The following is an 11443-nucleotide window of genomic DNA, read 5'->3' as shown; positions in this document are numbered from 1 at the left end:
TAATAGTGAATTGTTACCAAAAAGGGCTCAATGTGATTTGAATGCCGATTCAGAATTTCAGATTGATGCTGATGACTGTTTGAGATTCAGAGGGCAAATTTTTGTTTCGAGAAATTCAGAGTTGATTCGGATGATTTTAAATGAAGGTTGTAGTAGTCGATTATCTGTTCATCCAGGAAGCACAAAAATATTTAATGATCTGAAACAGCTTTATTGGTGGCCTGATATAAAGTGCAATATCTCCGAATTTGTTTCGAAGTATTTAATCTGTCAGGAAGTCAAAGCTGAGCATCAGGTACCCTCTAGGTTATTGCAGTCGATTATGATTCCCAAGTGGAAATATGATAGAATCATGATGGATTTTGTATCTGGTCTGTCTGTGTCATTGAGTAAGAAAGATGCAATCTGGGTAGTTGTTGATAGATTGACTAAATCAGCACATTTCATTCCAGTACGCACGGATTATTCACTTGATAAGTTTGCTGAGTTGTACATCTCTCAGATTGTGAGATTGCACAGAGTACCTATTTCTATTGTTTCAGTTAGAGATTCGAGATTCACATCACGTTTCTGGAAGAAATTGCAAGATGCATTGGGTACCAAGTTACACTTTAGTACTGCTTTTCATCCACAAATAGATGGTCAATCCGAGCGGATTATTCAGATACTCGAGGATATGTTAAGATGTTGCATTCTTGAGTTTGAAGGTACGTGGGAACGATATTTGTCATTGATTGAATTTGCCTATAATAATAGCTTTCAATTGAGCATAAAAATGGCACTTTACGAAGCTTTTTACAGTCGCAAATGCCGAACACCTTTGTATTGGATTGAGCTCAGTGAGAATAAGATACACAGGGTCGATTTAATCAAAGAGATTGAACAGAAAGTAAAAGTGATTCGTGATAGTCTGAAAGCAGCATCAGATCGTCAAAAATCGTATGCAGACTTGAAACGAAAAGATATTGAGTTTCAGATTGGAGACAAAGTGTTTTTGAAAGTCTCACCGTGGAAGAAAATACTCTGATTCGGTCGTAGGGGAAAATTGAGTCCGAGATTCATTGGGCCATATGAGATTATTGAATGTATAGGGCCGGTTGCTTACAGATTGTTGTTGCCATTTGAGCTAGAAAAGATTCATAATGTATTTTATGAATCCATGCTTCGACGTTATCGATCTGAACCTTCGCATGTGATCTCTCCGTTTGAGATTGAAATTAAGTCTGATATGACATATGAAAGTCTTATGCCTTCGACACAGGATTGAAGAAGCTACGTGGGAGCCCGAGGATGCTATGAGAGAACGTTACCCAAACCTATTCGCTGGTAAGATTTTCGGGGACGAAAATCCCTAATAGGGAGAGTTGTAACAGCCCGGTTTAGACCTTAATTGGATAAGTGGTTTTGGGACCACAAATCCAAGTCAAAAAAATATTTTAATATTATTTTCTATGTTTACAGCATGATATGTGAGATGTGTGAAAATTTCGTGTGAAAATTTTATCATTTGTGTGCTCGATTTTATAAAAAGAACTTAATCGCGTAAAATGAAAAAGTAGCATGCTTTTTGTTAAAGTGCTATATTGCTATGGCTTTTATAATGTAGGGTCCTTATGTTGAAATTTGACCATTGAATAATAGCATGTACGGTATTGGGCTTATAATTGATGATTTTATAATGTTTAATTAATGGACAAAATGGTAAATGATAAATTATTAATAATTAAATAAACAAAAACATAAAATAGCCATGCATTCTCATCTTTTTTGGTCAAAAGTTGAAGCAAAAAGAAACCATGGTTGCTTAAATAGTTCGGCACACTTGGAAGCTTGAATTAGATCAAGAAAAGAGAAAATCGGATTTGGATCGGGGGAAATCAAAAGTTGTCGAATAATCGTCCCGGTCTGTTCATCTCCATACAAGGTAAGTTCGTAAGTGAATAAATGATGTTAAATTGAATGCATTTATTATGTACATAGCTTAATTGAATTGTATGTATGTACAACTACATTTTCGAATTGAATTTAGCATGGAATGATTTAATTCGAGCATGAATCGATCAAATGATGGCGTTCAAAAGCCCTGTACGAACTATAGGAATAGTTAGGTGATACGTGATATTTGCGACAGGTTATAAAGATTTATGCATGAATCGTTCTTGAGACTAACTTATTATCACGATTAAGGCAAGTGTACCTATCGAACAGTAGTATAGTTTAGCAAGACTAGGTTTGTCGAACTTAAAGGAACCACGAGTACTAGTATTTACTTCCTTTTTATTATCTAGCCTAAAAATTAAAAGGTTTGGTTATCTAAACTAATTACTAAACTAAGAATGCACAGAAAGAAAATTTGGGAAAATACTTTTTAGAAAATTCGATTGATTAAGACAATACCTAAGGAAAAATCCACCTAGACCTCACTTGTTATTTGACTCTGAGTCAGACGATTTATTCATTTGACTTGATCCGTAGAAATCCCTAAGTTATATTATTATCTCTCTCGAGACTAATAACGTCTAACCCTAAGTTGAATAATTGAAATCTCTTTCTAATTAACACCCTAAAATTGTATTAACTCGATCTATGGGTTCCCTTATTAGGTTTCACCCTAATCCGGCAAAATCTTGGCACCTTATCTCAAGGTGCGCAATCAACTCCACTTAATTATGACAATTTTACAGTTAGACAGGGTCTATTCCTCCTTTGAATAAGAGCATTAACTTGAATCAATATCCTGGAATATTAAAACAAGAATTAAGAACACATAATTAAGAATAAGTTAAATATTTATCTTATAATTCAGAAAATAATAACAAGATCTGTCTTAGGTTTCATTCCCCTTAGGTATTTAGGGGGTTTAGTTCATACTTATGGAAGAAAACGTCTCAAAAGCATAAAGATAACAAAACATAAGAAAACTCAAAAACTCCTGAAGGAACTTGAAGGGAGATCTTCAGTCTTAATGATGAATCCAGCTTCTGAGATGAATCAATCAGCTTTCCTTGAGTAATTCCTTGCTTCCTACTCTGCGTCCCCCTTCTAATTGCCTCCTCAGGTGTTTAAATAGGCTTTAGAATGCCTAAGAGCACCCAAAATTGGCCTTTTCTGAATAGGGTTATACTTGGGCTCGGCAGGGACACGTCCGTGTGACACGCCCATGTGCGATTACTCCAGCCCGTGGTCAAGGCTGTTGAATAGACACGGGTGTGTAGTCTACCCATGTAAGTTTTGCTTCGATCTTGCCAAAGGGACACGGCTGTGTGACATGCCCGTGTGAGGAAGTCCAGGCCGTGTTGATTTTCGATGTGGGTCTATTTTCTCCGTTTTCGGCCCGTTTCTCGCTCTTTTTACTCTTCTATGCTCACTTAAGTATAAAATATGAAATTAAAGGATTAGGAGCATCGAATTCACCAAATCTAAGGAGAAATCATCCATAAGTGTGCTAAGCATGGGATAAAAATATTTATAAATTACGGTTTATCAAATACCCCCACACTTAAGCATTTGCTTGTCCTCAAGCAAAATCCTCAACTCACAATCAAAATAATTTTTTCTCAATTTATAACCCTCATCAATAATATCTCAAAATAATCCATAAGTATTCATACATTGAAAATTCAACTAAAAGTACATCAAAGTTTCAAACATTCCAAGTTGAGCATTTTAACATAGGTGTCTCCCCTTATCTAAGTGATTACCTTTGATCAAAATATCGCAGAGTTTAACTTCCTCACTAAAGATTCACTCAAATCACTCAAGGTGTTTAAGGACATCAATAAAAGCACTTATTAGTCAATATGAAAAGTTATTACCATAGGCTTGCTTGAAAATCAAATCTCCACCACTATATATTGAGCTGATACATCAATCAAAAAGGTCTTTTTAGAAGGTTGTAACGTGTCTTTGGTTAGGGGGTGTGGTCACAAGCTGAAAGAAAAGGTTAGAATCAAGATTGAATTGAAAAATTACGTAGCTAGAAAAATGACTAGTCATCAGTTGAATACAAGTGAGCTTTTTCTCAGAATATGGAATTAACACTCAAACTCAAAAACAACGAATTACAACTAATACGTATTGAAGTACTCTTTTTTTTTAAACAAGTCAAATTCATAGAAGAGCAAAACATAGCTAAGCAATTAGTTCAAATCAAATCTTGACAAAAATAGGGATCAAATTAGGGGATTTCAAAAATAATGGGTTATGGATTAATATTGAGGGTAAATCAATTAATGGCTTGTTAGGCTCAAAGGGGTTCACTAAGGGTTAATTATGAAGGTAGGCTTTTGTGGAGTGAGTGGGTTAAACCTAAGTGCCTTTATTATCTTGACATATCAAACCAAATGGTGTGGTCTTGACATGCATAATCAAGCAAGTTCTAGAATAACAAATCAATACTAATGCACTCATAATAAAAGTAAGCATGAAAGGAGTAAAATATGCTCTAAAGGCTCAAGATCTCACTAAAATTATGGCTTTTTGATGTTCAAACTTGTGAATTTCAACTCAAGATAATACTTAAACTTAGGGAAACAACCTAAAAGTTTTTAATTCTTCAAAAATCAACTTATCATGCTTGATTCCCTAATGTCTTAAAGTTTAAACAATCAATGCATAAATGCCTATGTTTTAATTCAAGACATATCAATAAAAATCATAAATTAATTAAAATTCATTCTAATAGTGATATGAGTGATTCACGTGAGAATAAGACACAATTCAGGGATTTTTAATGATGATATAAAGAACCCCCCACACCTAAGATGTACATTGCCCTCAATGTACAAAGATAGATATATTGAAAAAGATAGACATATAATCATAAGATAGGGAGAGAAGTGAAACTTCCTGAATGATAATGAACTCCTTGAATTGGAGTGATGGAGAATAATCAGCCAAAGCAATAATGAGGGTGGAGAAGGATACTCCGGCGGTGGTAGAGGTCCATTAATCTATAAGTCCTTTGCCCTTGGAGTTTTTAGTTCCTATTTGATGATGAGCTTTGGAGCTCTTTATGACTGTGATAAAATCAGGAACTCTTTAAGAGATATACTGAAGCATAATTACTCGTAATGAAATAGTCGAAAATAAAAATTGTAAAAACTCGAGAGAAAATAGTATTAAAAGGAAATAAAAAAATAATTTCAAAATATAGAGATAAAAATAAAATAAATAATAGGTGTTTATAGAGAAATTGGGGCACACGACTGTGGGGCACGCCCGTGTGCTCTCATTTCAGCCCGTGCATTTTGTGGTTTTCGAAATTGGGCGCATTGGTGTACACAGCCATGTTGCACGGCCGTGTCGATCTCTGTTAGCTTCTCCCACACCCGTGTATGCAAGCGCACCCCCATGTTATTTTGACAGGCTTGACCACGGTCGGTGGGCACGGTCGTGCCGATCGCCCATGTTACTTTGGCAGGATTGCCCATGGCCACGTCGCACGGTCGTGGCAACTTTATCGAATCCCGTGTTAGGGAAACGTTTTTGCTCTATTTTCACACGGCCGTGTTGCATCCCGTGGTATGTACACAGCCTACAGCACGCCCGTGTTCCTTGTCGTGTGGTTTTGGAAATCCTGTGTTCAGTGACTCAGTTAGTGAATTAAATGTTAAAGACTAAAATTTAAAGAAGTTAACACCGTTAGTGCTCGGGGTGCCTCCCAAGAAGCACTTGTTTATAGTCTAAGCTCAACTCTACCTTGTGGGTATATTTAGGTAACTTCGTGGAGCCGTAGCTCCTCTATATCGTCTTTGAAATTCTCACCGTTCTACATTCTGAGACGATATTCATTTACCTTAAAAATGCCTTATGATGGATGACTTACCTCTACTGTGCCATATGGAAACATAGTTTGAACTACGAAAGGACCAGACCATCGTGATTTAAGCTTTCCAGGAAATAATTTGAGCCTCGAGTTATATAACAGGACAAGATCTCCAACTTCTAATAACCTTCGTTGCTTCAAATGGGCATTGTGGCGGTGCTTCGTTGCTTCCTTATATAGGCGCGAATTTTCTTATGCATTGGTTCGCCACTCATGTAACTCATTCAACTACATCAACCTATTTCCACCTGCAAGTTTGGGGTCAAGGTTTAGAAATTTTATAGCCCAGAATGCGTTGTGTTCTAACTCAAATGGTAGGTGACAACTTTTCCCATAAACAAGTCTGTAAGGTGATGTTCCTATGGGAGTCTTAAAAGCTGTTTTATAAGCCCATAAAGCATCATCTACTTTCATTACTCAATCCTTCCTGTTTAGTTCTACTGTCTTTTCTAGGATACGTTTAAGCTCTCAGTTCACTACTTCGACTTGGCCGCTAGTTTGAGGGTGATTAGGGTAGCTGTTCTGTGATGAACTCCGTATTTCTTAAGGATCTTGTCGAATTGGGTGTTACAAAAATGAGTACCCCTATAACTGATAATTGGTCTAGGTGTACCAAACTGAGTTAAAAGTTTCTTAAGGAATCGTACTACTACTCTAGTATCATTAGTAGGTAAAGCTTGGGCTTCAACCCATTTGGACATATAATCAACAGCTACTAAGATGTATTTATTCTTCAATGAGCTAGGGAACGGACCCATGAAGTCGATATCCCAAACGTCAAATATTTCACATGAGAGTATATATGTCTGAGGCATTTCATCACGTTTGGATATATTACCTGTCCTTTGACATTTGTCACAAGAAGTAACATACCTGCTGGCATCTTTGAATAGAATGGGTCAATAAAAACCTGATTCGAGGATTTTATGTGTGGTCTTATTTCCACCATAATGTCCTCCAGTCGGTCGTGAGTGGTAATGTTCCAAGATTTTCAATGCTTCTATCCTTGTAACGCATCTCCTTATGATTTGATTTGCACATTTACTGAAAAGGAAAGGGTCTTTCCAGAAGTAATTTTTCACATCAGCAAAGAATCTATTCTTTTGCTGATGTGTTAACCCTTTTGGGATAATGTTAATGGCTAAAAATTTTGCAATATCTGCAAACCAAGGTACCTCAGAATCAGATATAGTAAAAACTGTTCTTCAGGGAATGAATCATTTATTTCAATGTCATCTGGTTCTTTGGTACTTTAGTTTTCAAGCCTGGAGAGATGGCCAGCCGCAAGATTTTCAGCTCATTTCTTATCCTCAATCTCCAAGTCAAATTCCTGCAATAATAAGATCCATCGAATGAGCTGAGGTTTTGCATCAGTTTTAGTCAAAAGGTGGCGAAGAGTGGAATGGTTAGTATAAACGACAACTTTAGACAATATTAAATATGGCCTAAATTTATCGAATGCAAAAACCACAGCTAGCAGCTCTTTCTCCGTGATGGTGTAGTTTTCTTGTACGGCTGTCAAAGTCCTACTAGCATAATAGATAAGTTGAAAATGTTTATCTCTTCATTGTCCCAAAATTTCATCTACTACAAAATCACTCGCATCGCATATTAGTTCAAAAGGTGAATTCCAATCAGGTGCAATTATAATTGGAGCTTTAGTCAGTTTATCCTTTAAAGTATTAAATGCTTCTAAACAATCCTGATCGAAATTAAAAGGCACATCTTTTTCTAGTAATTTAGTTAAAGGCTTAGCTATTTTAGAAAAGTCTTTAATAAATCTTCTATAAAATACAACATGTCCTAAGAAGCTTCTAATAGCCTTAATCGAATTAGGGGGAGGTTGTTTTTCAATGGTTTCAATTTTAGATTTATCAACCTCAATCCCTCTACTAGAAATTTTATGTCCTAACACAATACCTTCTTGAACCATAAAGTGACATTTTTCCAATTTACGCATAAGGTTTGTTTCCTCGCATCTAATTAACACTCGTTTTAAATTTTTGAGGAAAAGATGGAAAGAGTTACCGAAAACTAAAAATTCATCCATAAATACTTCCATGACGTCTTCTATGAGTTCGTGAAAAATGGCTATCATGCAGTGCTGAAAAGTAGCAGGAGCATTACATAATCCAAAAGGCATTCTATGATAAGAAAACGTACCATATGGACATGTAAATGTCATCTTTTCTTGATCTTCAAGAGCCATTGGGATTTGGAAATAGCCAGAGAGTCCGTCTAAAAAGTAGTAATACATGTGTCATGGAAATCTTTCTAACATTTGGTCAATGAATGGAAGGGGAAAGTGGTCTTTTCTCGTGGCATCATTTAGCTTCCTATAATCAATGCACACTCTCCAACCTGTGACTGTCCTTGTTGGGATTAATTCATTCTTCTCATTAGCCACAACAGTCATGCCTCCTTTCTTAAGAACAACCTGCACTTGACTCACCAAAGAACTGTCAGAAATAGGATAAATAATTCCAGCATTTAGGAGTTTAATTACCTCAGCTTCAACAACTTCCTTAATGTTGGGGTTCAGTCGTCTTTGGGCTTGCACGCATGGTTTATATTCATCTTCCATTAAAATTTTGTGGGTGCAAAAAGAATGGCTGATCCCTTTAATGTTAGAAATTTTCCAAGCTATGGCCCTTTTATGCTCTCTAAATACTTGGAGTAATTCCTCTTTCTCCTTAGCTTTCAATTTGGATGCAATAATTACCGGTAAAGTGGAATTATTTCCAAGGAATGCATATTCCAAGTGATTTGGCAATTGTTTAAGTTCCAGTTTGGGAGGTTCATTAATAGAGGGTTTTTGCTTAAGTTCATCTTTTACCTTAATTCCCTCATATTCTGCTAGGTTTGAGGAGGTTTCATTGGAGTTTAGTTCAGTTCCTATTTCAGAATCATCATTCATCCCCTCTCCTTGGGCGAGACACAGTTCCATCGTGTCCTTGTGTACGATTTCCTAAAAAGAATCTTGAGTAGCATGATCAATAGAGTCGATAAAATAACATGAGTCATCCTGTTCTCTAGAAAATCTCATGACATCATAAATTTTAAAAATAATCTCTTCGTCACCTACTCTAAGTACCAACTTACCATCACCCACATCAATTACAGCCCTAACAATGGCTAAAAATGGTCGACCTAAGATTAAAGGCACATCAACATCTTCATCCATGTCAAGCATAACGAAATCAATAGGGAATATAAATTTATCTACTTTTACAAGTACGTCCTCTATAATTCCCCTAGGATATTTAACAGATCTATCAACTAACTGAATACTCATCCTAGTGGGTTTAGGTTCCCCAAGACCAAGTTGTTTAAACATTTTATATGGCATAAAATTAATGCTGGCGCATAAATCAACTAGTGCTTTATCAACATTCAAACTACCAATTAAGCAGGGAATAGTAAAACTTCCTTGATCTTTCAGTTTGGTTGGCAGTTTATTTTGGAGTATGGCTAAGCACTCTTCATTAAGTTCCACTATAGATAAGTCTTCAAACTTCCTTTTGTTTGTTAGAAGCTCTTTTAAAAAATTTTCATATGTAGGCATCTGTGATATAGCTTCAACAAAAGGTAAGTTAATATGCAGTTGTTTAAAAAGTTCAAGAAATTTACCGAATTGTGCATCCATGCGGTCTTTCTTCAACTTTTCTGGGTATGGAATTGGTGGTCTATATTCTTTTGGCATTAGATTGTCATTGTTTTCGGGTTCGACTTCCTTTTTTTCAACTTCTTGTGGTGGCTTCTTTTCAGATTCAGCTAACACTTTCCCACCCCTTAGTGTAACTTCTTTCACATGCTCTTTTGGGTTGTGCTCAGTGTTACTCGGTAGGCTACCTTGTGGTCGTTCAGATATCAATTTAGCGAGCTGACTTATCTGAGTTTTGAGCCCTTAGATCAACGCTTGTTGGTTCTTGAGTGCTATCTCGGTATTCTAAAAACGAGTTTCTGACACCGAGATAAATTTTGTTAACATCTCCTCAAGGTTCAGTTTATTTTCCTGCTGGTAAGGTGGTTGTTGAAAACCCGGAGGATGTTGTGGCCTTTGATTTCCTTGACCGCCCCACGAGAAATTGGGATGGTTTCTCCAACCTACATTATAAGTGTTACTATACGGGTTATTTTGGGGTCTAGAGTTATTGTTACCCGTATATTGGACTTCTTCCTCCTCGATGCTAGGGTTGAAGGGTTGATATTCTGCGCCTACTCCTTTTCCATTCGAATCGCACCTCATCACTGGATGTACCTGAGTAGAACCACACAAATCATCAATCTTTTTATTTAAGAGTTCTACTTGGTTAAATAGCATAGTAACCGCATCGAGGTTGAAAACACTGGCTGCTTTCGTCAGCTTTGTCCTTATAACTTGCCACTGATAGTTATTCACTGACATCTCATAAATAAATTCGTAAACCGCCTTAGGTGTCTTATTATTGATAGTTCCACCAGCGGCTGCGTCAATCATCTGCCAAGTCGAAGGATTCAGGCCATTGCTGAACCTGTAGCCAGAGTGGTAACCCATGGTGAGGGCATCTTCGTAAAAGGTCCTTGTATCTCTCCCATGCATCGTAGAGTGTTTCTAAATCCATCTGCATAAAAGAGGAGATATCATTACGTAATTTGGCTATTTTAGCCAGCGGAAAATATTTTAATAAAAACTTTTCATTCATTTGTTCCCAAGTAGTGATTGACCCTCGTGGTAATGAGTTCAACCACTGTTTAGCTTTGTTTCTCAACAAAAAAGGGAATAACTGAAGGCGAATAGCGTCATCAGAAACGCCATTAATTTTAAAAGTGTCGCAAAACTCTAAGAAATTTGCCAAATGAGCGTTTGGATCCTCATCCTGCAAACCATCAAACTGAGCAAACTGTTGTATCATTTGAATTGTGTTAGGTTTCAGTTCAAAATTATTTGCAGCAATAGCAGGTCTAACTATACTTGACTCAGTTCCTATTAAATTAGGTTTAGCATAATCATACATAGTGCGTGGAGCACGATTCTGATTTACTGGATCAGTAGCAATCGCAGGAGGTAGCGGATTTTCTTGGTTTTCAGCCATTTCCTCAGTTGTGGTTGAAGTATCATCCTCTTGCTCATCCTCTGTGTATCTTAGGCTTTGCCTTCTTTCTTTTGGGTTTTTGCAAACTGTGCAGTCGATCTCACCGTTAAAAATAGTGGTCTTGACGGGTTTCTTCTGGTCATAAACTAGAAAAACCTGTCAGAAGAAAATAAATGAAGAATTAGAAAAGAAAATAAAAATTTAAATTGCAATAAAATGGCTAAAGTAATAAAAATCGAGTGTTCCTAATACCCTAGTTCCCCGACAACGGCGTAAAAAACTTGATACGTGATATTCGCGATAGGTTTTAAAGATTTATGAATGAATCGTTCTTGAAACTAACTTATTATCACGATTAAGGCAAGTGTACCTATCGAACAATAGTATAGTTCAGCAAGACTGGGTTTGTCGAACCCAAAGGTACCACGAGTACTAGTATTTACTTCCTTTTTATTTTCTAGCCTAAAAATTAAGAGGTTTGGTTATCTAAACTAATTACTAAACTAAGAATGCACAGAAAGAAAATTTGGGAAAATACTTT

At 36.5% G+C, this 11443-nt stretch overlaps 1 non-coding gene across 1 annotated transcript; it reads left to right on the top strand.

Annotated features, from left to right (window-relative positions):
• The first annotated feature begins 10357 nt into the window (after nt 1-10357).
• LOC121213346 (small nucleolar RNA R71) lies at nt 10358-10464 on the top strand. Its single transcript, XR_005908729.1, has one exon. It is a non-coding gene; the product is annotated as a small nucleolar RNA R71 (small nucleolar RNA).
• Nucleotides 10465-11443: the final 979 nt, after the last annotated feature.

This window comes from Gossypium hirsutum, chromosome A13 (assembly GCF_007990345.1).
Source record: "Gossypium hirsutum isolate 1008001.06 chromosome A13, Gossypium_hirsutum_v2.1, whole genome shotgun sequence".
Lineage (NCBI taxonomy): Eukaryota > Viridiplantae > Streptophyta > Magnoliopsida > Malvales > Malvaceae > Gossypium > Gossypium hirsutum.
The sequence above is the reverse complement of the archived record's forward strand: the minus strand, read 5'-3'. Positions and strand labels throughout refer to the sequence as shown.